Raw genomic sequence first — 26,305 nt, forward strand, 5'->3', positions numbered from 1 at the left:
CCGGCCGTGAAAGCCTTCAAGAATACAATTCTATGGTCCTCACAGATGGCAGCCTGATAAAACTAGCGATCAGATCATTTGTCTCAGAGAAAATTGGCTCAAGCATTGGGGTGTTGGTGGGGGGCGATATCCTGCTGCTATCACTGCCCCAGCCTCAGAGTCACTGCCTCTCAGCAAACATATGTACATTAAATGCCCTTTTCTCTCCTTCCAACATCTTTTCAGTAGTGCCCTCCACTGCAACAGAAAGAAGGGATGTTGCAGTGGGCCTTCCAGAAGTACAGGGCTAGTTGTCCATAGAGTGAGGTAGCTACTACTACACTGCCAAAAAGGAGGACAAACATCACCAAAAAGGAGGACATTATTCACAAAAAAGAACATTTTGCCTTAAATTTGCTTATGTTAATTTAAACTGATATATGCAAATATCATCTAAAAGAGGACATATGGCCATCCTCCAGCACAGAGACAGCTCCGTTTTATGAATGCCAGCCTCAGGTGGGATGATGGGATGCGTGGCCTCTAAGTTTGTCTGTTTCAGAAGGTGGCTTCAGAGACAAGGTTTCAGTTTCCAAGTTGTTTAACATGCTCTGTGAAGAGCTATTTGAAATATGTAAGTTCAAGGCCCTTTTGAGCACACACTTAGTTGTGCTGTTCCGTAAATAACAGGTATTAATTTAAATAGCTGTTCCCTAGCAAAACAACGGAGATATGATTGTGCTTCCTGCTAGCAATGCAAGCAGCAGCAAGCAGTAGCAATGTTAACTTGTGGATTCCGCCCCTGGATATTGAAATTGTTAGCAGAACACACTTCTCCCTTTGCGAAAACATCACATCTGCATTTCTTATTCTCAGAAAATTAAAAAAAATATAAAAAACAACTAGTGCTTACTGGAAAAATACATTAAGATAATAGGAATCCTACCTTTTGTTAACTAAGGTGGAGATGCAGTCATGGCTGCCCCCTCACCTCTCAAAAACAAAGGCAAGATGTCTCCTCTACTATCTGCCAGAGATGACGAAGAAAGAAATGTGTAAAGGAAGGGAAGTGGCATCAGGAGCTCTAAGCTACAGAAGGTCTAAGACTTGAAGGAAGTTCATCATAGGTCACAGCAAGTAAAAACTTTCTATTTTTTATATTATTCATGTACTTTATAAACAGTTACAATCCTCAACAAATGAATTGGTTTGCTTCTTCCCACTTGCTATACGTAACGTTTTTTTTTTCTGTAAAGCTACCTGCCATATTTTAAAATACCATATTTTATTTGAGACTCACAAGTTTTTCCAACCCTTAATTATAGTTCGTCTTGCTGCTGCCAAGAGATGCCTTATTATACAGACTATCTCATTTACATCAACAAATATTGTAAATAATGCGAGTTCTGGAGTTTTCGTAACCGGCTGACCTGGGGTTAACTGAATTCCATTAAGAACTTCATCCCAGAATATCTCTATCCACCAAGAGTGCTGAGAAGATCCTATTGCCTTGTATCCTCTCCAACATTGTGGCAATATTGCTGGTTTATAGTGGGCCATCTGGAGTGGAGTTAAATACTACTTTGAAGCATCTTCAATGCTGTTTCCCAAGTGATTTCTGACATTCCTTTAAAGGGAATACTGTAGAAGTGCATGAGTGTGCTCACATATTTTCATCCGTAAATCTAGTTAGCCCACAATATGTGAGAAGGGCAGTGGTTGTGCTTCCAGTTCCAGAATAATTCATCTGATACTGATGTTCTAAGATTCACATTCTGCGTATCTGCTTTGCCCCAGCAAGCCTTTTTTTCATTCCTGAAAATAATGTGGTTTGTCCAGTAATTTGAGCACTGTCATTCAGAAGAAAAAATATATATAAAATGGTGGTTTGCAAGTTCATGAACTTATATTTAACAAAGCTAAACTGTTGATCCAACACTAAGTGTCAATCTTGTACTTTTCATGAAAATCAGTGTTCCATATCCTGTGCACAGATTAGAAACACCCAGATGCACATTTTCTCTTTAGTTTGATTTAATTACACCGCAGGTAAGGGAATCCAATTTCCTATGAAGCTTTACTGCTATACTTTCTAACTTGATAGTGTTGCAGGTGGCTAATTGGTATGTGAACTTGGCTGTGGGAAGAAAATAGATTGCTAAGTGAAGCAAGTACCTATTCAAAATTATTTCATGGAACATAGAAAGGATAAAGTAGCTTTGTTGTAAATGTTAAACAGTGTTAAGGACGACCAACATTCAGATTTTTGATAAAAACTAAGAAAAAGAATATAATTCTTCGTAGCTGTGCAGTGGAATCTACCATGGAACTGAATCAAAGCAATCTGCATTGTAAAGAATGGATACTGTTCAAGAGCAAAGATTGTATGCAAGTTACTATCTGCATCCATATATTCACTAATTCAAATTCAAGGAACGGATTTATGCCTCTAATAAACATCTATGACCAAGCTAATTTATCCAAGAGCTTGGAAAGTTGCTTGTAGCTCACACAAACAACTGAAGTTGTAACCCAACAACCATTTTTTCCAAGCCTGATTATTCATGCAAGATTAGTTAGACACAGGATGAAATCCTGTTGCACAGTTACATCTATTATTATTAGTTTTATTTATATGCCACATTTCTCCCAACAAGGGACCCAAAGTGGCTCACAACATTAAAATTCACACAATTTAAAAACGCATAAGTTAAATATTAAAAGATACTTTAAACAATATATGGCTTAAAATGCAATTAAAAGATTAAAACATAAAAACATAAAAAAGATTTAAATTATCTGCTGAAATGGGGTTAGGGGATTCAGTTATAATTGTTAAAAGCCTGCCTGAAGAGATGGGTCTTTAGCTTTTTTCGGATGGATAACAGGGAAGGAACCATCCCGATCTGCCAAGGGAGAGCGTTCCATAGCCTGGGAGCTGCCACAGAGAAGGCTCTCTCCCATGTCCCCATCAGCTGTTCTTGTGCTGGCAATGGGAAGGAGATGAGGGTCTCCTCTGATGATCTTAATCTCTGAGAAGGCGCATATAGGGAGATACGGTCCTTCGGGTAGCCTGGACCCAAGCTGTATAGGGCTTTATAAGTAATGACCAGCACTTTGAATTGGGCCCAGAAACAGACTGGTAGCCAGTGCAGTTCTTGTAACAGGTACGTTATATGCTCCCTGTGGTTGGCCCCAGTCAGTCTGTTTTTTTTGGGGGGGGGACCAGCTGAAGTTTGTGAACCATCTTCAAAGGCAGCCCCACATAGAGTGTGTTACAGTAATCCAAACGGGATGTAACTAAGGCATGTGTCACTGTAGCCAGATCCAACATCTCAAGGAATGGACACAGATGGAGCACCAGCTTTAGCTGTGCAAATGTACTGCTGGCCACCGCTGAACCATGGGCATCCAAGCTTAGGGATGAATTCAGGAATACACCCAAGCTGCGGACTGAGTTTTCAGGGGGAGTGTAACCCCATCCAGCACAGATAGTATCCCTATTCCCTCATCTGCCTTTCGACTAACCAGAAGCACCTCTGTCTTGTCTGGATTACATTTCAGTTTGTTTGTCCTCATCCAACCCATTACTGATGCCAAGCACTTGTTTAAAGTCAAGACAGCTTTCCTGGAACTGGGTGGAAGGAATTGAGTGTCATCCTCATACTGGTGACATTGAACCCCAGAACTCTGGACAACCTCTCCCAGCAGTTTCATGTAGATTTTAAAAAGCATGGGTGACAATGAGAATCGTGAAGAACACCACAGGCCAATCAGCAGGGCGTTGAGCAAGAGTCACCCAGCCCCACCTTCTGAGTTCTCCCCTCCAAGGACTGGAGCCACTGTAAAAGATTGCCTCCAAGTCCCATCCCAGAGAGATGGCCCAGAAGGATACCATGGTTGTTGGTATTAAAAACCACTGAGAGGTCCAGCAGAACCAACACAGACACACTCCCCCCCATCCAGTTCCCGGTGTAGGTCATCCACCCAGGCGACCAAAGCTGTCTCTTTCCCACAGCCAGGCTTGGAACCAGATTGAAATGGGTCTAGATCAGTGGAAGCAAACCTTTTTTGGCTCGAGTGCCCAAAATGAGGGGGTGGGGAAGAAACCAGTGGGTGCTGTGCCGCCCAGATCAGAACCGGAACAGGAAGTGGCAGTTTCAGGGGGAATCATGGGGATGGACAGGAAGTTAAAAGGGGAATCATGGGGACAGACAGGAAGTTAAAGGGGGAATCATGGGGACGGATAGGAAGTTAAGGGGGAATCATGGGGACGGATAGGAAGTTAAGGGGGAATCATGGGGATGGATAGGAAGTTAAAGGACCCAGAACTGGAAGAGAAAGGGGGAATCCCAGCTGCAGCCACTTCAAAAGGTTTGTTGCGTGCCAGAAAAAATGGCTTCGCATGCCAGCTGTGGCACGCGTGCCATATGTTTGCCATCACTGGTCTAGATAATCCACTTCCTTCAGGAATCCCTGGAGCTGAGAAACCACAACACACTCCAGCAGCTTGCCCAGGAATGGGATGTTTGAGACTAGCCGATAGTTATCCAATACATTGGGATCCAAGGAGGGCTTCTTCAGTAGCGGTCTTATTACTGCCTCCTTTAAGCAAGTAGGCATTTACCACTCCATGTACCCAATAAGGCATTCTTCCTCTGACTGCTTTTATGAGCCAGGAAGGGCAAGGGTCCAGCACACGTGGTGGAATTCACCTCTCCAAGAATCTTGTCCACATCAGGCTGCACCAACTGAAAAGCATCCATTAAAACAGGACAAGCCAGGGCCAAAGTTACATCCACTGTATCAATTACAGCATCCAAGTCATTACTAATAATGACAGCAGAAGCAGTAAATTGCTATGGTACCAAATAAATTTGGGGATTCTTCATGGCATTATGTGCAAATTGTGTGCACCATAAAAATCACTTTTAATTAGCAACGTTTTGACCCTGGTGATGATGACATCATCCCTGATGGGCACATGGACCTCCTCAACAGCATTTCAGCTGCAGAGCAGGTTTGCATGTAGACATCACAATTGCTATCCAATATATTGGATTACATATGACTGGCATTTAATTCTTAGCAAAACAATACAAACACTATCATGTAACTCTTCAAAAAGCCATGATAAATAAATATTTTTTTTCCAGAGGTTGGCTCTGTTAATCTTCTGGAGGAAAAACAACGGAGTCCAAGAATGTCTAACAGGCTAGCAAATACAGTATATGGTTGCATAAATTGTAGGCCACGTTATCAGATGCATGAAGTATTGCATGGAATTTCAAGTACATGTGTGGTGTTTATGAAGCTGGAATTTGGAAATATGAAAAAAATGCTGAAAGAACCAACAGTAATTACACTTATTAATGCTGGTCAAAAGCTGAACAAACTTTACCCATGTGAGTGACATCACAATATACTGTAGGTTGTTCATACTCCTTTACATATTGACTAGAATTCATTTATTTACATGTGTTAATTTAGTCTGCAAAGAATCCAAAGTGTAAGACATACATCATGGAAGACAATCAAGGGCTGTTATCTTCTGTCTTTAGTGAAGCCAAATTACACTGGACACCATTAGGTGAATGAAATTCCTATAGTTTTAGGTAAAGGCTTCAGGAGTTAACCTCGAGGCAAAATCCGGAGCTGGAGTCCCGAAGGCAGCATGTGTCGTTCTGCCAACTCCTGCGACATTGCTGGAACCAGTTGTATTGGCTTTTGCCTTTCTATTGGACCATTTCAGCAATGTGGAGAGGGGGGAGCTGCTGCTTGGGCAACAGCCTATCCTCCATATTACTTTACCCAAGCTTCATGCTCTGAAGAAGACATTCCTCGATTCAGAGCATGTTACCATAGTCTCTCGAGACTGAAGGATGCCTATGTAGCAGGTAATGTAACCACATAGTTGATTTTTTTACTAATCTAGTTTTCTCATATTTGGGTTCTTTTAACACACAAGTGCGGAAAGTAAAGTCAGTCAAAGCCAAGCCTGACTTTTTACAGTAGCTTCAAAATAAAAATAATAACAATTGTGTGCCATCAAGTCTTTACAGAGGACCAGCCAGGTACTTTGAGGTGCAGGATTTCTCCATGGATGAACTGAAACAAAAGAAAACAAGCAACAAAGAGTCATGCTTCCCTATATAAGGAGGATACCTAGAACCACTGTGAAGACATACATACCCTGTTTCCCTTAAAAGTAAGCTCTAACCTGAAAATAAGCCCTAGTATGATAATTTGGGATGCTCATAATGTAAGCCATACCCCCAAAATAAGCCTCAGTTAAGTGAAACCCCACCCTCCACTATTGTGCAGCAACCAGAAGATGACATGACTGTGTTTGAATAAATGTAGATTGTTCTACGTGAAAAAAATAAAACATCGCCTGAAAATAAGCCCAACTGTGTTTTTTGGAGCAAAAATTAATATAAAACCCTGCCTTATTTTCCGGGAAACACAGCATCTTTTGTTTAAATTCTCACTTTGCACACATTCTGGAAGTGTATAACTTATTATCTATTGATTAGTATTTATAAACTGTGTAAATTCAAGAATTTCAAAGACGTCTACAACAATAAAACATGTATTCAACACAAACAGTATTTCATACTGAAGATTATTTTAGGCACTGTACAAGAAGTACATGCCTAAGTATGAGTATCTTCAACAGTGTCTAGAACTAAAAAGTGAGAACACATGTCAAATTTGTCATGTGCCACAAACATTAAAGGCTCTGTTGCAGATGACTGCAGAGTTGATCTGAGGAGTGTGCGGCACCACCACATATTCAAGGGGGTGCTAATAAGTACTGAACCTTTCCCAGAAAAAATTGAGCTAGGAAGCTGTAACTGCCACACTGTTCTACATATTCCCCCAGGAAACCAATGCACTTGCGACATCTGTCCTGCAGCTTCTTAAGTCCCTGCAAATAAAATTATTCTGACTGCTGGTGTAGCCACTCACTTCCAGCAATAGTTGCCTCCAGAACACTCCCAAATCATTGTCCCTTTTTTGAGTTTGGGGAACAGATAATAGTCAGAAGGAGCCAGGTCTGGAGAATAGGGTGGATGGGGCATCACTTGAAAGCCTAAGGACATCAGCTTTGCCATTGTTTCACCTGCAGTGTGTGACAAGGCATTGTCATGCAACAGGATGACACCTTTGGAGAGCTTTCCTCAACATTTTTCCTTGATGGTTTGCCTCAATTTCATCAATAAAGCACAGTAATATTTTGCATTGATGTTTGAACCCTTTGGAGGTAGTCCACCAACAGAACTCCCTTCTTATCCCCCCAAACTGTTGCCATTTGCTTCTGCACCAACCTTTGCACTCAGAACTTCTTCGGCCTGGGGGAACCACTGTGCCTCCATTCCTTAGACTGTTCCTTTGTCTCAGTATCATAACAGTAGACCCATGTCTCATCACCAGTTAACAGTTTGCCCAGGAAATCTAACTCACTTCCTGCAAATTGTTCCAAAACAGCCACTGATGACTCCACATGTTTCCTCTTCTGTTCGGTTGCCAAAAGTTTGGGGATCCACTTTGCTGCCAGCTTTCTCATTTCCAAGTCCTTGTGGATAATGGCACCAACTCTCTCATGTGATATTCTCAGATATATAGCAATACTTTTGGCTGATATTCGACGGTCCTCACATTTGGAGGCACAGAGACAGAAACAGGCCTTCCACTGGGTTTCTCACTTTCAACACCGAAAAGGGCCAGTTTTAAAATTGACAACACAATGTTTAACTGTTGCATATGAAGGGCCACTGTCACCCATAGTTTGTGACATTTCATCATGGATCTGCTTTGCACCTTTCCCTTGGAGAAACAGGAACTTGATGATGGTCCTATGCTCTTCCACACTGAACTTTTCTGGAGGTGCTGCCATGTTCACTTTGGACCTGAACATGAAAGATAAGTTAAAATCACAGGTAGTTGATTTTTGCACCATTGAATATAGACAAACTGGCCAATACACCCTGCAATTTATAGCTTCTTAGCTCAGTTTTTCTGGGTAAGGCTCAGGCTGTAAGCCCCACCACTGGCACCACTGGTAGCACTGGCAGCTACATAGTCCCCAAGCAATAATTCCACTTGCTCTGTGTTACTAGTGTAACCAGCAATAGCCTTTACATCACTTTATCAACAGTAACTGCACCTCCAGTCTCATCAGTGGAGTTCCCAGAGGATTGAGTTACCTGTACTAACCCCGAGGGTATTGTCATTTCAGCTGGGGCCCCAGTTAGCCTCACTCATGCTCCCATCAATCCTGGCACAGAAAGAAAGAAAGAAAGAAAGAAAGAAAGAAAGAAAGAAAGAAAGAAAGAAAGAAAGAAAGAAAGAAAGAAAGAAAGAAAGAAAGAAAGAAAGAAAGAAAGAAAGAAAGAAAGAAAGAAAGAAAGAAAGAAAGAAAGAAAGAAAGAAAGAAAGAAAGAAAGGGATAGATAGATAGATAGATAGATAGATAGATAGATAGATAGATAGATAGATAGATAGATAGATAGATAGATAGATAGATAGATAGATAGATAGATAGATAGATAGATAGATAGACAGATAGACAGATAGATAGATAATTTGTACTAAACTCTGGGCAGTTTACAATAATAACCAAAATGAAATGAAATGAAATGAAAATTATTTAAAACCAAAAATGGAATGGCAGTATAACAACTCCAGAACCAACTCGCAGTCTTCTTTGGGGATAGGATGGTAACCTGGGGCAGTCCCCACCCGGGATTACAACTAGGGTACAGTAACTGGGGCTTTGCCACAGGATATCAATTTTACAGGTGAATATGAAGAAAATAAGCAGCAACACCTCCCAGCTCTATTCCTCTTTTTTCATAGGAGACTTGTACCCATACCTCAGGACAAAGTAGCGAGGAAACAGTGCCATTCGCTCTGGGTGCCAAAATGGCTAGTTATGGCTCTTCCCATTGTGTAGCTGCCAGGGGATTAAGAAACAACATCTTAATTGGAAATTTTCTGAGAACCGGCCTGTAGGTAGGGCATAACCCCAATTGCCATGGTTATGTTATTAAAAGCCACTGAGAAATTGAGATAAAGAGTTGCACTCCTTCCTTCTTTCTTCAAAATGTCATCCACCTACATGATCAAGCCTGACTCAGGAGGTGATTAGACAAGCATTTGTCCTGTTGTTTCTCTAGGAATGGATTGGTTCACTCCTTTTGTTCGTGACTAGAAGACAAAAGTGCCAGTGTGAACCAGTCCATCCCCAGAGTATTTCTACTTGCACATTTCTGACTCCCTATCAGGGCTACTTTTGATGATGATGATGATGATGATGATGATGATGATGATGATGATGATGATGATGATGATGATGATGATGATGATTACTACTACTCTGTGGGATTGCTGCGATAGAATGAAAGTGGCTGGCTGGCTGTCCCTTTGTGGGTTCCACTCAATGAAGGCAAGGCAGAAGAAATTCGCATTTCTTTTTAATTATTACTAATGCACTGTGTCAGTTGGCAACAATTAGAAAGAAATGCAAAATTTCCCGTCAAAAGTTGAGTGGCAAGAAAGATTTAAAAGAAACACTTCCAATTTCTCAAAATCATTAACCAGCTTCCTCCTCTGTGATTTGTCTAAGTTATTTAACAATCCTGAGAAATGGGAAACTTTCCCTTTAAAGGGAAAGAAGCCTTGATTTTGCTAAACAGGGTCGCTTGCAGTGTAGTTGCTCCTTGCATGTGGATGCAAGGATCATCTCAAATTATATACACTACCACACCTCAAAGTGATACCATCTTAGCAAGGACAATTCTAGTCTAGAGGACTTCATACTTTCTAGAGGAAAGTATGAAGCTCAACAAAACTTGGCTCCCAGCTATCAAACATACTACGTGCAAAAGGTCAACGAACTCTACCCACCCACAAGGACAGGGGATCACTACACACAAAAGACAAGCTAATGACACCCATCAACCACAGGAACAGATAATCTCTTCCCCTTAGCACAACAATACACCCACAACAATACACACGAATCACCCACCTACAGGAAAAAGACAAAAGCCTATCTCACAGCCATAAATACTGCACTCCCAAGCCAACTACACCAGAGCACAGGTTGCTGCCCTCTGAAGATGCCGGCCACAGAGACTGGCGAAATGTCAGGAAGAACAACCTTCAGAACACAGCCAAAGAGCCCAAAAAACCCACAACAACTAGCGATAATTCTAGTCATCTAGTTGCATCCTCAGACTCACAGGCAGGGCCTGGGCCTAGACTAAAATCAGTCTGACTAAAAAGTACCATCCAAAAGTGTATGTGATTGCATTGTCACAACTCTCCTAAGAACAGTCCCCTAAGAATAAGCATTTGGTAGTGTCTGGTCATTAGCAAGAACCATGGATTTCTTTACAGCCTCTTTAAGAGCAGCAGAGCACTACTTCCTCACATAAAGAACGATTCACCACATCCAGAACCTACTTGGCGAACCTGCTTTGTTGTTGCTGTTGTTTAGTTATTATGTCATGTCCGACTCTTCGTGACCCCATGGACCAGAGCACGCCAGGCACTCCTGTCTTCCACTGCCTCCTGAAGTTTGATTAAATTCACGCTGGTAGCTTCAATGACACTGTCCATCCATCTCATCCTCTGCCGTCCCCTTCTCCTCTTGCCTTCACACTTTCCCAACATCAGGGAGTCTTCTCTTCTCATGAGATGGCCAAGATCAGGATCTGTCCTTCCAGTGAGCACTCAGGATTGATTTCCTTCAGAATGGATAGGTTTGATCTCCTTGCAGTCCAGGGGACTCTCAAGAGTCTCCTCCAGCACCACAATTCAAAAGCATCAATTCTTTGGCAGTCAGCCTTCTTTATGGTCCAGCTCTCACTTCTATACATCACTACTGGAAAAACCATAGCTTTGACTATGCAGACCATTGTCGGCAAGGTGATGTCTCTGCTTTTTAAGATGCTGTCTAGGTTTGTTATCGCTTTTCTCCCAAGAAGCAGGCGTCTTTTAATTTCATGGCTGCTGTCACCATCTGTAGTGATCATGGAGCCCAAGAAAGTAAAATCTGTCCCTGCTTCCATATCTTCTCCTTCTTTTTGCCAGGAGGTGATGGGACCAGTGGCCATGATCTTAGGGGTTTTTTTGATGTTGAGCTTCAGACCATTTTTGGCACTCTCCTCTTTCACCCTCATTCATTAAGTTGTTCTTTAATTCCTCCTCACTTTCTGCCATCAGAGTGGTATCATCTGCATATCAGAGGTTGTTATTTCTTCCGGCAATCTTAATTCCGGCTTGGGATTCATCCAGTCCTGCCTTTCACATGATGTATTCTGCATATAAGTTAAATAAGCAGGTAGACAATATAAAGCAAAGCAAAGTGTGCTGCTTATATACCGCCCCATAGCGCTTCAAACACTCTGGGCGGTTTACAATTTAATTATGCAGGCTACACATTGCCCCCCCAGCAAGCTGGGTACTCATTTTACCGACCTCGGAAGAAGGCTGCGTCAACCTTGAGCCGGCTACCTGGGATTTGAACCCCAGGTTGTGAGCACAGTTTTAGCTGCAGTACAGCGGTTTAACCACTGCGCCATGAGGCTCAGCCTTGTCGTACTCCTTTCCCAATTTTGAACCAATCAGTTGTTCCATATCCAGTTCTAACTATTGCTTCCTGTCTCACATATAGATTTCTCAGGAGATAGATAAGGTGGTCAGGCACTCCCATTGCTTTAAGAACTTGCATAGTTTGCTGTGGTACACACCGTCAAAGGCTTTTGCGTAGTCAGAATCTGCTTTAGTTAGTTTTAATTAGCTACAAGGGCAAGGATCAAGAGAGCACAAATGGGTAAATGGAGTACTAGAAACCTCATTTGGATCTGCCACAAAACAGCACTAAGATCATAGCAGAGACAAGCAATTTTATCCTCAATGTGCCTAGCAAAGGGTCACTATTGGCCACTAAAAGATCCAGACTGAATCAGTTCCTTAAATTTTAAGGCCTCAATAAGATTGTGACTCTATCCACCTGAAAATCCCTATTTTTGATGGCAACAAGGAAGCATGTTGTAAACATTCTATAATGAGTCCTAAGGGATATGAATGTGCATACTTCTCTAATACAAGAACAGGTCTGCACCTGTGCCACTAGCCTCTATTTCTTTGGGAAAGATTGTGAAACTAAATCTTTTCACTTTCAGACAAGCTGCTGTGCTGTTACATAAAATGGAGTGTTTAAGCAGCCCAGGTTGATAAGAAAGGAACCATATACCTACAGATTTAGTATATAAAGAAATGCCTTAATAATTAAACATTTTCAAAAGTATGCTGTTCATTTTTCTGCAAAACATCTGAATCGATGTATGGGGGAAAGATGGGGGAAATGCAGTTTGTGTGCCACATGCAATTCTCCATAGCCAATGGTTTTTTCACTTCACATTTCCCACGCACATACAGACCCCTTTCTGTGATATTCCAAAGACATATTTGCAACAGTACACACGTCTGGAAAAAAGGAGAAAAACTGGTGGAGACAGAGTATGGATATGATGTGCAGCAAAAGGGTTGAAGCCCCCTCCCTCACCTTCCTTTGATATACACATACTGTTTATCTCCTCTAAATTGCCTTTACCAATAGCAATTTCATAACACATTTACATGCAACTTCTAGTTTGCCCCTAAACCACCTCCCACTAGAAATGGAACACCTCTAGCAATCTAAGTTTCCTCCTCATGACATATGGAGTGACTCTAATCCTACTCATTGTAATCCTGACTACATCATCAAAACCATTTCCTGCAGCATTCAATTCTACTGCCCAAGCTCAGCCCTACCTAAGAAGAAAAAACAATAGCCTGAAGTGATGTGGTTGCAGTATAAACATTGCACATCTGTTGTACTATCTAAATTTTATTACTCTTCCTGGCTTCTAGGTTTGCTCCTAATTTTAAAAATACTTTATAAAGTGTAACCCTGCATTCTATTTTTATACTTGTATTTGAATGCAAGTGATTTAAGAACCCTTTCCAAACTCTTTTTCTTATACCTGCAAAAACATTGCTAACGCTCAGCTGCATCCCTACCTTGACATTGGGTCCCTCACCACACTGCTCCACGCACTGGTAGTCTCGAGATTAGACTACTGAAATGCTCTCCACCTGGCGTCTTCATTAGGAATTTTTAAGCAATCACTAAAAACATGGTTATTCAGACAGGCCTTCCCAGACTCTATTATACTGATACAATAGCACTTAAACAACCACATATTCACTAATGTTCAGCCCTCCGCCATGGTTTCATTGTTTTATTTAAATGTCTTATTGATATTATTTTCATTTGTCTATATTGTATTGACTATTTTATTATCCTGTTATTATATTGTTTTTGCCTTTATATTTTTGTTTTATTGTACTGTGTAAACTGCCCAGAGTGGCATGGGTTTCCAGATGGGCGGTACAGAAATCAAATAAATCAAGCTTATGAAGTGACAGCAAAATGATCCCAGATAAGCCAAGCGTGTGACTTCCCATTCTCCAGTCACTAATCATATGGCAACTCTCACTGCAATTTTGATATTAAAGATGAGATGCAGACTAGCAAAAATAATTCATGCACCATCTATCTGTTCTTCACTTTTCCTACAGATCTGTTTGGGTCACACATCTGTAACCATTCATAGCTGAAATCTGCTTTTTTTGTTAAACAAATATGCAGGATCTTCAATCTAATTCTGGATATATTTTTTTTGCTGGGATTTTCAAGTAATTGACATTTCTCCTCTAATACTTTAAAGCATGAACAAGTGACTTGCATAACACTTCAGCTACCACTAATAGGGTAATATTCTGTGCATGCATGGCAGTTGCTGTTTTCTGTCTCCCAGGAGATTTGAGTCTCAGCGTTCGAGTGGAAACTGCAGGTCAGTCATGGAGCATGTCAACTCAAAAAATTTTTAAAAAAGGGTATTGAGATCACACAACATGGGAATATTAATGAAAAATGGGGTAAGCCTTGCTGCTTGCTGATTTTTGCTCCTTTAAATTAAAATATGAATTCCTCTATGCTTAGACAGCATAACAAAGAAATTATTTTGTAATAAAACATGTTAGAACCCATGACCAATAACAAGGAAATTATTTTCTAATAAAGCATGTTAGAACCCATGACCAATGAGCTGAGGCAGAATGTCAGCCCATCCTTTTCTCACTCCCTTCATTCTGTCTTCTTAAGCAGACTTCTTCCTCTTGGACTGTTATCGCCATCCTTCCCCTATAGTCTCCCCGAACCGCCACCACCTTGCTTTAAGCCAGTCCTCAGTCCCAAGGAAACTGAGGCCTCCAGGCTATTCCCTAACCTATGTCCATGCTGGGCTTCCTTATAACTTCCTTATAACTATTTTAACAATGGCTCTTGATAGCTTAGCTAAGCAGCTAGGACTAGCTGATACCACGTTCCTTTCACTTAAGACCAACACAGATGTCTAAAATATATTAATTTATTAAAATACAGATTTGGTTACATAGGATTCAAAGACTGCAAAAGGTACAGATAAAAAGCCACTCCAGCAGTTTAAAACACATTAAGGGACAAGACTTAAAAACACCACCGCACAAAAATAGAATCAGCTTCCTACTCTAAATAGCCCCATCCCTCGCCTCATTCTTGGGACTCAGATACGAACAGCAAAAGCAGCCCACAAACTACCTGCAATCAGATGAGGTAAAGGTAAAGGTTCCCCTTGACATTTTTTAGTCCAGTCGTGTCCGACTCTAGGGGGCGGTGCTCATCCTGTTTTCAAGCTGTAGAGCCAGCGCTTGTCTGAAGACAGTTTCCGTTGTCACGTGGCCAGCGTGACTAGGGAACGCCGTTTTACCTTCCCACTGAGATGGTACCTATTTATCTACTCACATTTGCATGCTTTCAAACTGCTAGTTTGGCAAGGAGCTGGGACAAGCGACGGACACTAACTCCGTTGCGGGGATTCGATCTTACGCCTGCTGGTCTTCTGACCCTGCAGCAAAGGCTACAGGGTCAGAACCCTAAATAAAAGGCCATCCCCTTCTTATTATCCAGGAGAAGATTATATTCACGAAGGCTTTCACGGCCGGGATCTAATGGTTGTTGTGGGTTTTTCGGGCTCTTTGGCCATGTTCTGAAGGCTGTTCTTCCTAAAGTTACACCAGTCTCTGTGGCCAGCATCTTCAGAGGACAGCACTCTGTGCTCTAGTGTAGATGCCGGCCACAGATACTGGCGAAACGTTAGGAAGAACCACCTTCAGAACACGGCCAAAGAGCCCACAGGCATGCAGATATTAAAGCAACTGCTACAGATGGCATATTATCATCTATGTCAATATTTGATACTTTCACATGGCCAAAAATGTCCTTGGAAAGTTTTGGTAAAAAGGAAGTAACCATACTTGTATCTCATTACAAAGACCTTTTGCAAAGAAGACATAATTCAGAAAGCCCTGCATAATTCAGAAAGCAATGGATGAATGGTATGAACTCAAAATATGTGAAAAAGGTGTGTCATCAGTGGATTTACTGGGAAAGGCAATGAACCACCATGGGGGTAGGTTTCCTGTTCTTCTGAAGCTCCTTAAAATTGACTCTGTTCTACCAGTTTCTACAGTTAGCTGTGAAAGGGGTTCCAGCCAGATGAATCTGATCAAAAATAAATTCAGATCATGTTTAGAGACTGAAAGCTTAGATGACTTTATGATGGTGAATCTAAATGGACCTCCACTACCACAGTTTAACCTTACTAAAGCCATAAATGGTACTTCTGTGCTAAAACTATAAGGCATGTTCAAGGACACAAGTGCAACACCTCTGACAGCAGTGCATTTTCTACTAAGAACACATAGGCAAATACCGTGTACATAATACAATTTATTTTGGGTTTGTATGCATTGTTACATAAAAATAAAAGTGAACAAGTGCCTAGTTTACATTTGTTAACATAAATTGCAAGGTTATGGTACAGTCATTCTGGCTTGTGAAAATTTTGACTGACTGGTGAGACATTCTAAAAATTTTCTAGCCCTGTTTATGCAACGTCCAGACTATACAGTGGTGCCCCACTTGACAATGACCCTTTTAGCCAACAAAATCGCTTTACGATGAGTTTTTTGCGATTGCTATAGTGATCACAAAACTATGGTTCCTATGGGGTTTTTCCGTTTGACGTCGATTAGATGCCTGCTTTGTGAACCATTTGTTTGCAAAATGACGATTTTTCCGGCTCCGCAAAATGGCTTTCCTTCGTAAAATGGCTGTTTTCTGGACCCCTGCTTTGAAAGACAGCGATTTTAAACAGCTGTTTGGTGGTTCTCTATGGGCGATCTTCGCTGGACGATGAGGTATTTCCCCATTGGAACGCATTAGCCGGTTTCCAATGCATTCCAATGGGCTGTTTTTTGCTTGACGACAATTTCGCTTAACAGCGATTTTCCTGGAATGGAATATCGTCGTCAAGCGGGGCACCACTGTAGTGGCATAATACATACTATTACTTTGGCTATACCCTTCAGTCTCTTTCATCAGTCCCATTTCAGTATGTGAATCCTTCTGTATGCTGACAGGCAGATTTTGCCTAGGTAAGCTTAAAGTCTTGAAATAGGGAGAACATAGTACAGTGGTGCCCCGCATAGCGAGGTTAATCCGTTCCAGATTAACCGTCGTTATGGGGAAATATCGCTATACGGAATGGAAAACGCCATAGAAACACATCGAATTGGCCTCCTCAGCCACACTAGACGCTGTTCCAAGTCCTCCATACAGAGCACGCTACCATAGTCTTTCGAGACTGAAGGATGCCTACAGGATGGCTCTTAAACTCACAGTTCTGCGAAGTTTCTCCATAGCGCCGCCATTTTCGCGCCCTCGGTAAGCGAGGGCAGGGCGCGAAAATGGTGCAGGTGGCCATTTTCTGCACCCGGCGGCCATTTTGGAACCGCCGATCAGCTGTTCCCAAAATGGCCACTGGGTGCAGAAATGATCGCAATGCGATGTTTAGCCTATCTAAACATCGCAATGCGATCAAATTAGCGACCGCAAAAAACGGGTTGCTATGCGGATTCTTCGTTAAACGGTGCGCTCGTTAAGCGAGGCACCACTGTATGAACACTGTTTCAACAACAGACAGAAATATTGTTCATCCAGGCATTATAATGTGTTGTACATGTTATTTTTAGGGTTTTATCTGCCATTTCATGTTAGTGATATAACTGATTATACACCATTTCGAAATCCTGATAGGATGGATAGTGATAGATAAACATCTTAAACGCATACTTATTTAATAAATAACTATCGTGTATTAGTTGCACGGGGAACTGACAATACTTTTTAAAAAGCAGTAAAAAGCAGTCAAATGCAAGAAGAGTTCACTGAAAATCGTGCTGCCATTATTGGTTGGTGGGGAAAGGGGATTTTGGAAACTACAGTGGGGTCTCTACTTAAGAACGTCCCTACTTAAGAACAATCCAACTTAAGAACAGCTCCATTTGCTAAATTTTGCTTCTACTTGAGAACAGAAATCCAAGATAAGAACAGGAAAAAAACCTTTCCTGCTCTTTTTTTAACCTTAGGTCATCTTAGGTTAAAAAAAATTCTCCCCCTAGTGGTAGAGTATGTATTAACCAGTTTTGCATTAGTTCCTATGGGAACTAATGCTTCAATGTACGAACGCACCTCTACATAACAAAAAAACAGCCAGAACGGATTAATTGGTTTTCAGTCCATTCCTATGGGAAATTTTGCTTCAACTTAAGAACGTTTCAACTTAAGAACACCATTCCAAAATGGATTAAGTTCTTAAATAGAGGTTCCACTGTAGTTTCTATGGACGGAAAAGAGCAGATACGGATTAAATGGTTTTCAATGCATTCCTATGGGAAATGTAGATTCAACATAAGAACTTTTCAACTTGAGAACCACCTTCCAATACGGATCAAGTTCTTAAGTAGAGACCCCACTGTAGATCTATACCTGCAATGGGGGAAAAAGATTTCGGTCTGTTTACCATCTTGTATACCTTCTTGTGAAGCTCAAAAATGTTGTAACATGCTAGAAATTAGGGATATCTTTCTATCAGGATATGGTGGAGTCTCAACAGGTTCTGCTACTTACTTTCACAAGTATGAATGTATATAGCCCATGACCTACCATTCCTTCCATAACAGACAATATTTAATACAACTCCAAAAGTAACACATTTTTGTTAAGCTTCCCTTTAGTTGTCCAGCAAAATCATTTTTCTTCCACTACTTAACAGAGCTTTCATTATCAAAAATGTTAAAGCAATTCATAAATGAACGCCTTGTATATTTGTACTATTTGTAATTATGTCCAAATGCAATTAAATTGAAGTACCATTTTGGTCCCCCCCAACTGTCTGCTTCCCTACATTTCTGGAAACAAATGTGCTGATCTTCCAACCACCTAATCTAGCATCCTAATAAAGGATGAACTTGCAACAATAGGATATTGCTGTATGATATGGTTGCAGATACAGCACTCTCCAGACCATTGGTAAATTATTTTGCTGGAGGCTACAACATTCTATGTTGGGAGTTGGTGAAGGCGTGAATAATTCACCATTTATGAAGCTTCAGAGCTAAGTTGAGCCGCAGCATGTTGAGCTGCCCTTTGATGCAGACTGGTTGAACAGGTTCCTGTTCTGCCAAGGAACCAGTTTGACAGGACTGTTATGCCAACAAATTCTGGTATGATCCCATGTTACAGAGAATGCAGAAACCTGCCCAGCCAGTTACATGAAAGACATATTAGGTTATCCATTGCACATTGTATATATCTTAGGTGCAGCAAAACTACTTTCAGCATTCTCTAGTGTGGTCCACAGGTGACTTTCTCATCTTACAGATGCCTGTTACTTTTAAACTCAGGGAAAGGTAACAATAAAGAATCACCACTGCTAATCAAGAGGAGTCAGACTAAACATTCACAATCAGAACAAAAAGGTACCGGTAAGTTTATAAATTTTCCATTCATGTTAATGCAGTTTTATTTTTTCCCCCTCAGAAATTTAATTCTGCCATGTAGTGTATATGCATGTATACTTTTCTGTCATTATTTTTTTCAGTATTAATACTGACAAATATTAATGCTGCATCACACATATCTATTTGGTGATGTGATTTTGTAAGTCTCTTAAGTGGCTGTTCACCAAGCCAGAATGACAGATTAACACATGAAAAAGAAATTGTGGGGCATGTGGGGATAAGTGTACTTTAGTGTAAGCAGGTGTTGCCATGGTCCTGCTGTGTAAAATTCTGGCAAGACTCTTAACTTTCTTTCTCTTACAGAGCAACCCTACCAAACTAAGTGGGTACAAGAAGCAGACTTGGCTTCTAAGTCTGAAATATGTTGCAAATGCAACATTTTAACAATGGCAATAGGACAAAGGAAAATACTACATATACGGAAAGTTGATGTTTTTCCTTACAAAGCAATTCATAATATATATTAAGAAAATTATTTCACAGTGTTCATACCTTGTAAAAATCTTAGTCTTGAAACAGTATAAACATAGCTTACATATTTCATATTAGCATTAATAACTCTTTTAACCAACAAATATCCAAAATCAAACAGATCCAACATACTGTAGCCTATCTTCAGAATATAATAGAATATGGATCCCAGTGTGTTTCTAGTTCAATGCCAAGTAACAACTTTGAAAACAAATGCTATCAACTCTGGTAACTGATTAACTTACTAGGTTTGCACTCATATAGCCTGCTTTCCTGCAAGTAAGCTTCACTGAACGCAGGAGAATTACTTTCGAGTAGACATACAGAGGATTATGTCCGGAAGCCAAGTAGTATACACCCTGAGCTGAATAGAAAGGAATGAAGACAGGTTTTATCATGCCTGTTAAGACAAAATAACTTTTGTTTAAAGCAAATGTTACTCTTTCCATCCCTCTTTTAACTGGATTTTTAAAAGAAACATCCTATGGTAGTTTCAATTTTAAAGGAAGCTGGCTCTAAGGAAGCTTTCAGAAAAAGTAAATTAGGAGATTTTCTAATTATGAGGTAAGTAAAATATTGATACCTTTTAGGATATGTTATACAGTAATGTTATTAAACAGCTCAGAACTTAATGTCAGATCTCAGCATAATCTCACAGAGGAAATATCAGCCTAGTGGATGTATATCCAAGTTGATGAACAGTTATATTTATTATTCCTTGGGAGAATGCCTAATGACTATAAAAACTGAAGCAACACTGAATGACAGACTATTGTTGTTTAGTGTTAAGTCGTGACCGACTCTTTGTGACCCCATGGCCCAGAGCACGCCAGGCCCTCCTATCTTCCACTGCTTCCCAGAGTTGGGTCAAATTTATGTTGGTTGCTTCGCAGACACCGTCCATCCATCTCGTCCTCTGTCGTCCCCTTCTCCTCTTGCCTTCACAGTTTCCCAACATCAGGGTCTTTTCCAGGGCATCTTCTCTTCTCATGAGATGGCCAAAGTATTGGAGCCTTAGCTTCAGGTTCTGTCCTTCCAGTGAGCACTCAGGTTTGATTTCCTTCAGAACGGATAGGTGTGATCTCCTTGCAGTCCAGGGGACTCTCAAGAGTCTCCTCCAGCACCACAATTCAAAAGCATCAATTCTTTGGCGGTCAGCCTTCTTTACAGTCCAGCTCTCACTTCCATACATCACTATTGGAAAAACTGTAGCTTTGACTATACTTAACAAGTACTGTATTTAAATGTACAAGGGAAAGCTAGTTAATAATTTGCTATGTGTGGAAGAAGATGTCCTCCTCAGTCTTAAAGCTGATATTATTCAAAATGAACTGCTTAACTGTAGAAAGGAATAAGGTAATTATAAACTTGTTAATATGGAAATACAGTGGTGCCCCGCATAACGAGCGCATCGTTGAATGATGAATCTGCATTGCGATGCGGATTTCCCCATCGCTAATGCGAGGGCATGCTCGCATTACGATGGGGGAACAGCTGTTCGGCGGTTCCAAAATGGCCGCCGGACACCAAAAATGGCCACCGGGACACCCAAAATGGCCACCGGAACACCAAAAATGGCCACCGGGATACCCAAAATGGCCACCAGAACACCAAAAATGGCCACCGGGACACCAAAAATGGCCACCGGGACACCAAAAATGGCCGCCGGAACATGGGAAAACATCGGAGAACGGTGAGTTTTGGCCCCAATGGGTTTCCCCGTTCCGCTTAACGATGTTTTCCCATAGCGAAGGTTAATCCGGAACGGATTAACCTTGCTATGCGGGGCACCACTGTACTATATTGCACTGTACTCACTGGAGCCTGCTCAAATAGAAAGCATACAGGACTGCAGCCTTAAGCCCTAATCCGCGAATAAGAATCTACAGTATGTATGCTTATGAGTAAGCCACTGTGGCACTTATTTCTAAGTAAAAAAAAAGTGCTGCTTCTGGATTCATCTCTGAGCCTAGATGCTCAGGTTTTGGCGCTGGCCAGGAGTGCCTTGACACTGTTAAAATAGTACGCCAAGTGCACCCATTCCTACAGAGATCTGACTTGACCTGACAGTGACACATGCTTTAGTTACATCCTTGTTAGATTTGTAATGTGCTTTACACTGGGCTTCCTTTGGAGAGTGCTCAGAAACTTCAGCAGGTCCAAAATGCTGCAGCCAGAATGTTAACTGAGGCTGGTTACAGGGATCACATAACCCCCACTGATACAGCAGCTAGATGTGCAATCTAGGGCCCACCTTCTCCAAAACCCAGCAAGCTTATTGTTAAGACAGTTACAAGGCTTTTTTTTTTCCTCTTGGATCCTCCCTTCACATTAACAAAATTGGGAAGAAATTAGCAATATCAGCTCCATTGCTGCTATAAATTGCACTTGGTCAGTTTTCTGGGTGTGTTGGGGAGAGAGGAGGCTTGAAATCCTGCAGATTCATAGCATCTTGACATGCCCCTGAATGTTTTGCGTTGCCCACTACTGGCAGTAGATTTTGTGACTATCCAGGGAAGGAGGGTGGATTCTTCAGTGGGGTTAATATCAAATGCTTCTGTTTACCAGAGGAGTAGGCCTCTTTCATAAAAAAATTATTGGAGAACTGCTGGATAGCTCAGTGGTTTAAGCATTTGGTTGGGATTTCAATTCCCCAGTATGCCTCTTTAACCTAGTCATGTCCAGGACCTGGACATGATGATCCATAGGGTCCCTTTCAGCTCCGAAGTTCTAAGGTATTATCATTATCAATCTTAAAACTGCAGGGACCCTACAGATCATCAAGTCTAGGCCCTGTCAAGGAGGCACAGTAGGGAATTAAATTCCCAGCCTTTGGCTCCACAGCCAGATACCTAAATTACTGAACAACTAACAAAGCAATGAAACTTTGTATGCAGCAGCTGAAATCCAGTAGTAAGTCACAACTAGTGTAGGCTCATTCAGTCAGTGAAGATTTGATGATTCAATTCCTCCCTAAGTTCCATTTATTCAATGGGCCTACTCAAAATTTACTACTGGATTTCACCTTTCATTTTATTAGTCAGTATCAGTAAAGCTAATTTAATGTTAATTCAGAAGGATCACTTTCCAATGAAATAGAAGGAAAGGTCTGCCTTAGATAGCAACTGTTCTGTACCATTAAGACATCAACTGAAAGTTGCCTGATTTATTACCTGTTTCACAGCTGTTTTTAAGAACTGCTGTATAGCTCAGTAGTTGGGAGTTCAATGCCCTACCGTACCCCCTTAACAGGGGCAGGACTAGATGATCCATAGGGCCTTACAGCTCTGCATTTCTAAGATCATGTTTGTGACACTACATATATGCACTTTTGCAAACTGCTCAGTTAAAAAAGTGACACTACATATATGCACTTTTGCAAACTGCTCAGTTAAAAAAATCTGTTTTGGGGGCAATTCAAAAGGAAAAAACAGTAAAGCATGTGGTGGGAAAATAATTAAAACAAGAATGGAAAACATCTGATATTTCAGATATCATTGGGCTGAAAATTGCACCATCTATCACTACTGTCTGTGGAAATCAAGTCCAACAACATCTAAGAATCACATGTCACCCACTCAGTCTTAACCCCAAACAGTTCAAAATGAAAGTCACGGGTTACATAACATGAAAGGGTAGGATATGTGCTACACAATGTCTTAGCATTCCTGTACATGACAGACATAACGGACAAAATCTAACTGCTAATCTCAAGTACAGCAAACCCATTGAAATAGCTGCAGAATTATAGATCAACAGTTCCATAAATCACTGGTATATTATAGCTGGGGCTAGCAATTTAATCCAAGCCTGTGCATCTGAAATGGTATATGTCTATAATCACTATATGAAGCTGCAAATGTATAACCCAATAAATCGCCCAGCAAATGAATCCACTTGGTCCACTAGGACTGGTCGCAGAGCGAAGGGCATGCTGGAGTTCTTGCAAAGGGGCTGCGCGTAGCAGGAAGCGAGCGCCTGGCCACACGGCTTCCTTCGGTGCCACCTCCAGCACCGGTGGCAAGAGGCTTTGCCACACCCAGCCAGCTGGCGTGGAATCACCAAGCGCCACTGCCACCCAATGGGTTCCTACAGAGGGAGCCTCGTGGCGCAGTGGTTAAACCGCTGTACTGCAGCCAAAACTGTGCTCACGACCTGGGGTTCAATCCCAGGTAGCGGCTCAAGGTTGACTCAGCCTTCTATCCTTCCGAGGTCGGTAAAATGAGTACCCAGCTTGCTGGGGGGGGCAATGTGTACCCTGCATAATTAACTTGTAAACCGCCCAGAGAGTGCTTGAAGCGCTATGGGGCGGTATATAAGCAGCACACTTTGCTTTTGCTTTGCTTTTACAGGGACGGAGCTTGCAATGGCAGTGTCATGGCGCCAAGAGGCTGAGCCTGACTAGTATGCTCCAGCCCCACCGCCACTACCACCTCAGCTGCAGCCAGGGAGTGAGTCCAATGGGCCAGTTACTTCTGGAAGAAAATTGCCAAGAAATCTTCATAGACATTATCTGTTGCATATCAAGTTGTGCCACTCAGAATGCAACAGATAAGAGCTATGGCAATTTCTTAACTTACAGCAATTAATCTCTAAAAGTTCTGCTATTTAACTGTACAACATGATTTCTGCCAATAATACTTGATTTACTCAAATCTGGGAATAACTGAACGAACATTCAGGTGACACCTAAACTTCTTATACATTAGTAAATGCCTGGGAATCATTACATAAACTTGTAGTTTTAAAACTGATAAATCACCTAACAAATAACTCTACTTGCACAGTAATAAGAAAAAAATAAATCTGTATTTAGCAAATATCTAGGATACTCTATTGCCGCCAACAGAACATGTTAATGACATTAACATTTGGTCATGAGTTCATGGAAATGCCTAGCAGTCTTAGTGTGACAGTGCTAGTCCTTTTCTCACAGTTTTATTGTCTAGGTGTGGACATTTATTGCTTCTAGACAAATGACATATACAGCAGCAATTTCAACCTAAACCTTTAATGAATTGAGAACATTATTGTGAAGTTTTCATCACTTCCCAGAGTCAAGTGTGGAATCACTCAATATTTGATAGCCAAATGTTTGTCATTTCTTCTCAGAAGATAAAGTCATCCTTAGCAAAAAGCTACCCTGGATATGAAGGCCATTTTGGCCTTTAATTTAAATAATTTTCCTCACCCTTATATATTGCAGTGCTATGTATAAGAGAAGGTTGGGAAAGTCACCAAGTGAATCAGAGAAGACAAGGTGTGGGAAAACTCATAACCAAGGGATAGGAAAGTCAGCTGTGGGGAGAAACTATGTGGGAGAATGGGGGAAAGGATATACAGTGTGTTTGTATGGTACATGAATGGCTTATATATTACACATATATGAACCGATGGACAAGTATGAGCAAGGGGTGTATGGGTCAAACTATACATGACAGAGAGTGCATCATTAGAAGAGTACAAGGCATCTGATTTTCAACGCATGAGCTTTTCACACCTCTCATGGTTCAGAAATCAGCATGCTTTGTATTGTGATTGGTCTTGAGGACATAAGGTTTCACTTGCAAGTCTGATTTCTCAGACAGAGTTTTTGCTGGAATCTCATCTCTAGAACACTAATCAGGTTTCAGTTTCTAATTATTTGTAACATGGAATTAAGTCCTAAGAGAGAAGTAATAGGTGAACCTTAAAATGGGTAAGGAAGTACAGTATATCTGTGTTGGGTGATCCTCAGAAGGAGGGTTGGTTTTGTTTGTAGGTTGTATAAGAGTGTTTTGTGTCAGGGTTTTTGCTACAAAAACTGGGCAAGATGTTCCTATTGGAGTGAAATAAAATTGGTGCAGTCAATTTTAGAATTCATTTAAAGGGGATCTGGGTAATTTAGTCTGTCTGTGAAATGCATGCTTCGTTCAAGCAGAAAACAGTCAGTTAAAAATGTATTTGCCTTTTAGATTCCACAATTTGCCTTTCTACGAACCTGAGGTCTTGTTGCACTAGTAAATGTTTTCATTACCAACATTTCTTGACAGTCACATTGTGACTTCCCACTAAGTTGTCATTTTTTCCATCATACTCAAAACATACTTTCTTAAAACCTGAAATGTGCTAGAGACCCAGAAAATTTGGGGACTACAACCCAAGCATCTTTGTGTTATGCAAAGATGTAACACTGATAGTTGTAAACAACTTCTTACCTGCTAGTCTACGGCAAGGACAAGTCTGTTCCTAGCAAATAGGAACACTTCTGCTGATTTGAAATATGAGTTGTTCCCTCTCCACTCCTCCTTTAACTTCAAGACAAATGATGCCTCCCAAACAGTTAGATTTGTTAGACTGTGGCCAGTTGTGCTGATGGACAAGATAAAAACTAAAATACAAACTAGAAGGAGATGAAATTTGAAAGGCACAAATGATGATGTTACCATTCAAATGTGTTTCAAAATTTATTTCTTCAATGGCACTTCAAAACACCAATCCTCAGTAGCATAAGGCAAATCAAATCACATTCTGTGCACCTTTTAGATTTCATCCATCCCTTTCTTCATTACACATGAATGTGTGGTCAAGCAGACAAACTATCTGGGTCCTACTGTACTTTTTAAAAGGGAGTTGAGTGTTATCCATGTGTTTGCAAGGCTTTAGAAATGTACACTTTGTACCTGTAAGTAAAAATAAATCCAGAAGTAAATCCCAAAAAAAATTTGAAGGAAAGGAGGCCAATCCTCCACAATTTTACAACTTTCAGGCCTCCAAGTATGCCCTCCACCCATCCTGAATCTCGGCAGTGGGGCTGGGAATGCCTGCCTCCCTTGTGAGGACGGAGGTC

At 41.1% G+C, this 26,305-nt stretch overlaps 1 long non-coding RNA gene across 1 annotated transcript; it reads right to left on the minus strand.

The window, feature by feature from the left end:
• Positions 1–1,262: 1,262 nt before the first annotated feature.
• On the minus strand, positions 1,263–26,304 carry LOC140706914 (uncharacterized). The gene is made up of 3 exons (XR_012086844.2): positions 25,674–26,304; positions 7,311–7,892; positions 1,263–6,087 (listed from the first exon to the last, which is right to left on the minus strand). It is a non-coding gene; the product is annotated as an uncharacterized LOC140706914 (long non-coding RNA).
• Between the last annotated feature and the right edge of the window lies 1 nt (position 26,305).

This window comes from Pogona vitticeps, chromosome 4, assembly GCF_051106095.1.
Source record: "Pogona vitticeps strain Pit_001003342236 chromosome 4, PviZW2.1, whole genome shotgun sequence".
In the NCBI taxonomy this organism is placed as follows: domain Eukaryota; kingdom Metazoa; phylum Chordata; class Lepidosauria; order Squamata; family Agamidae; genus Pogona; species Pogona vitticeps.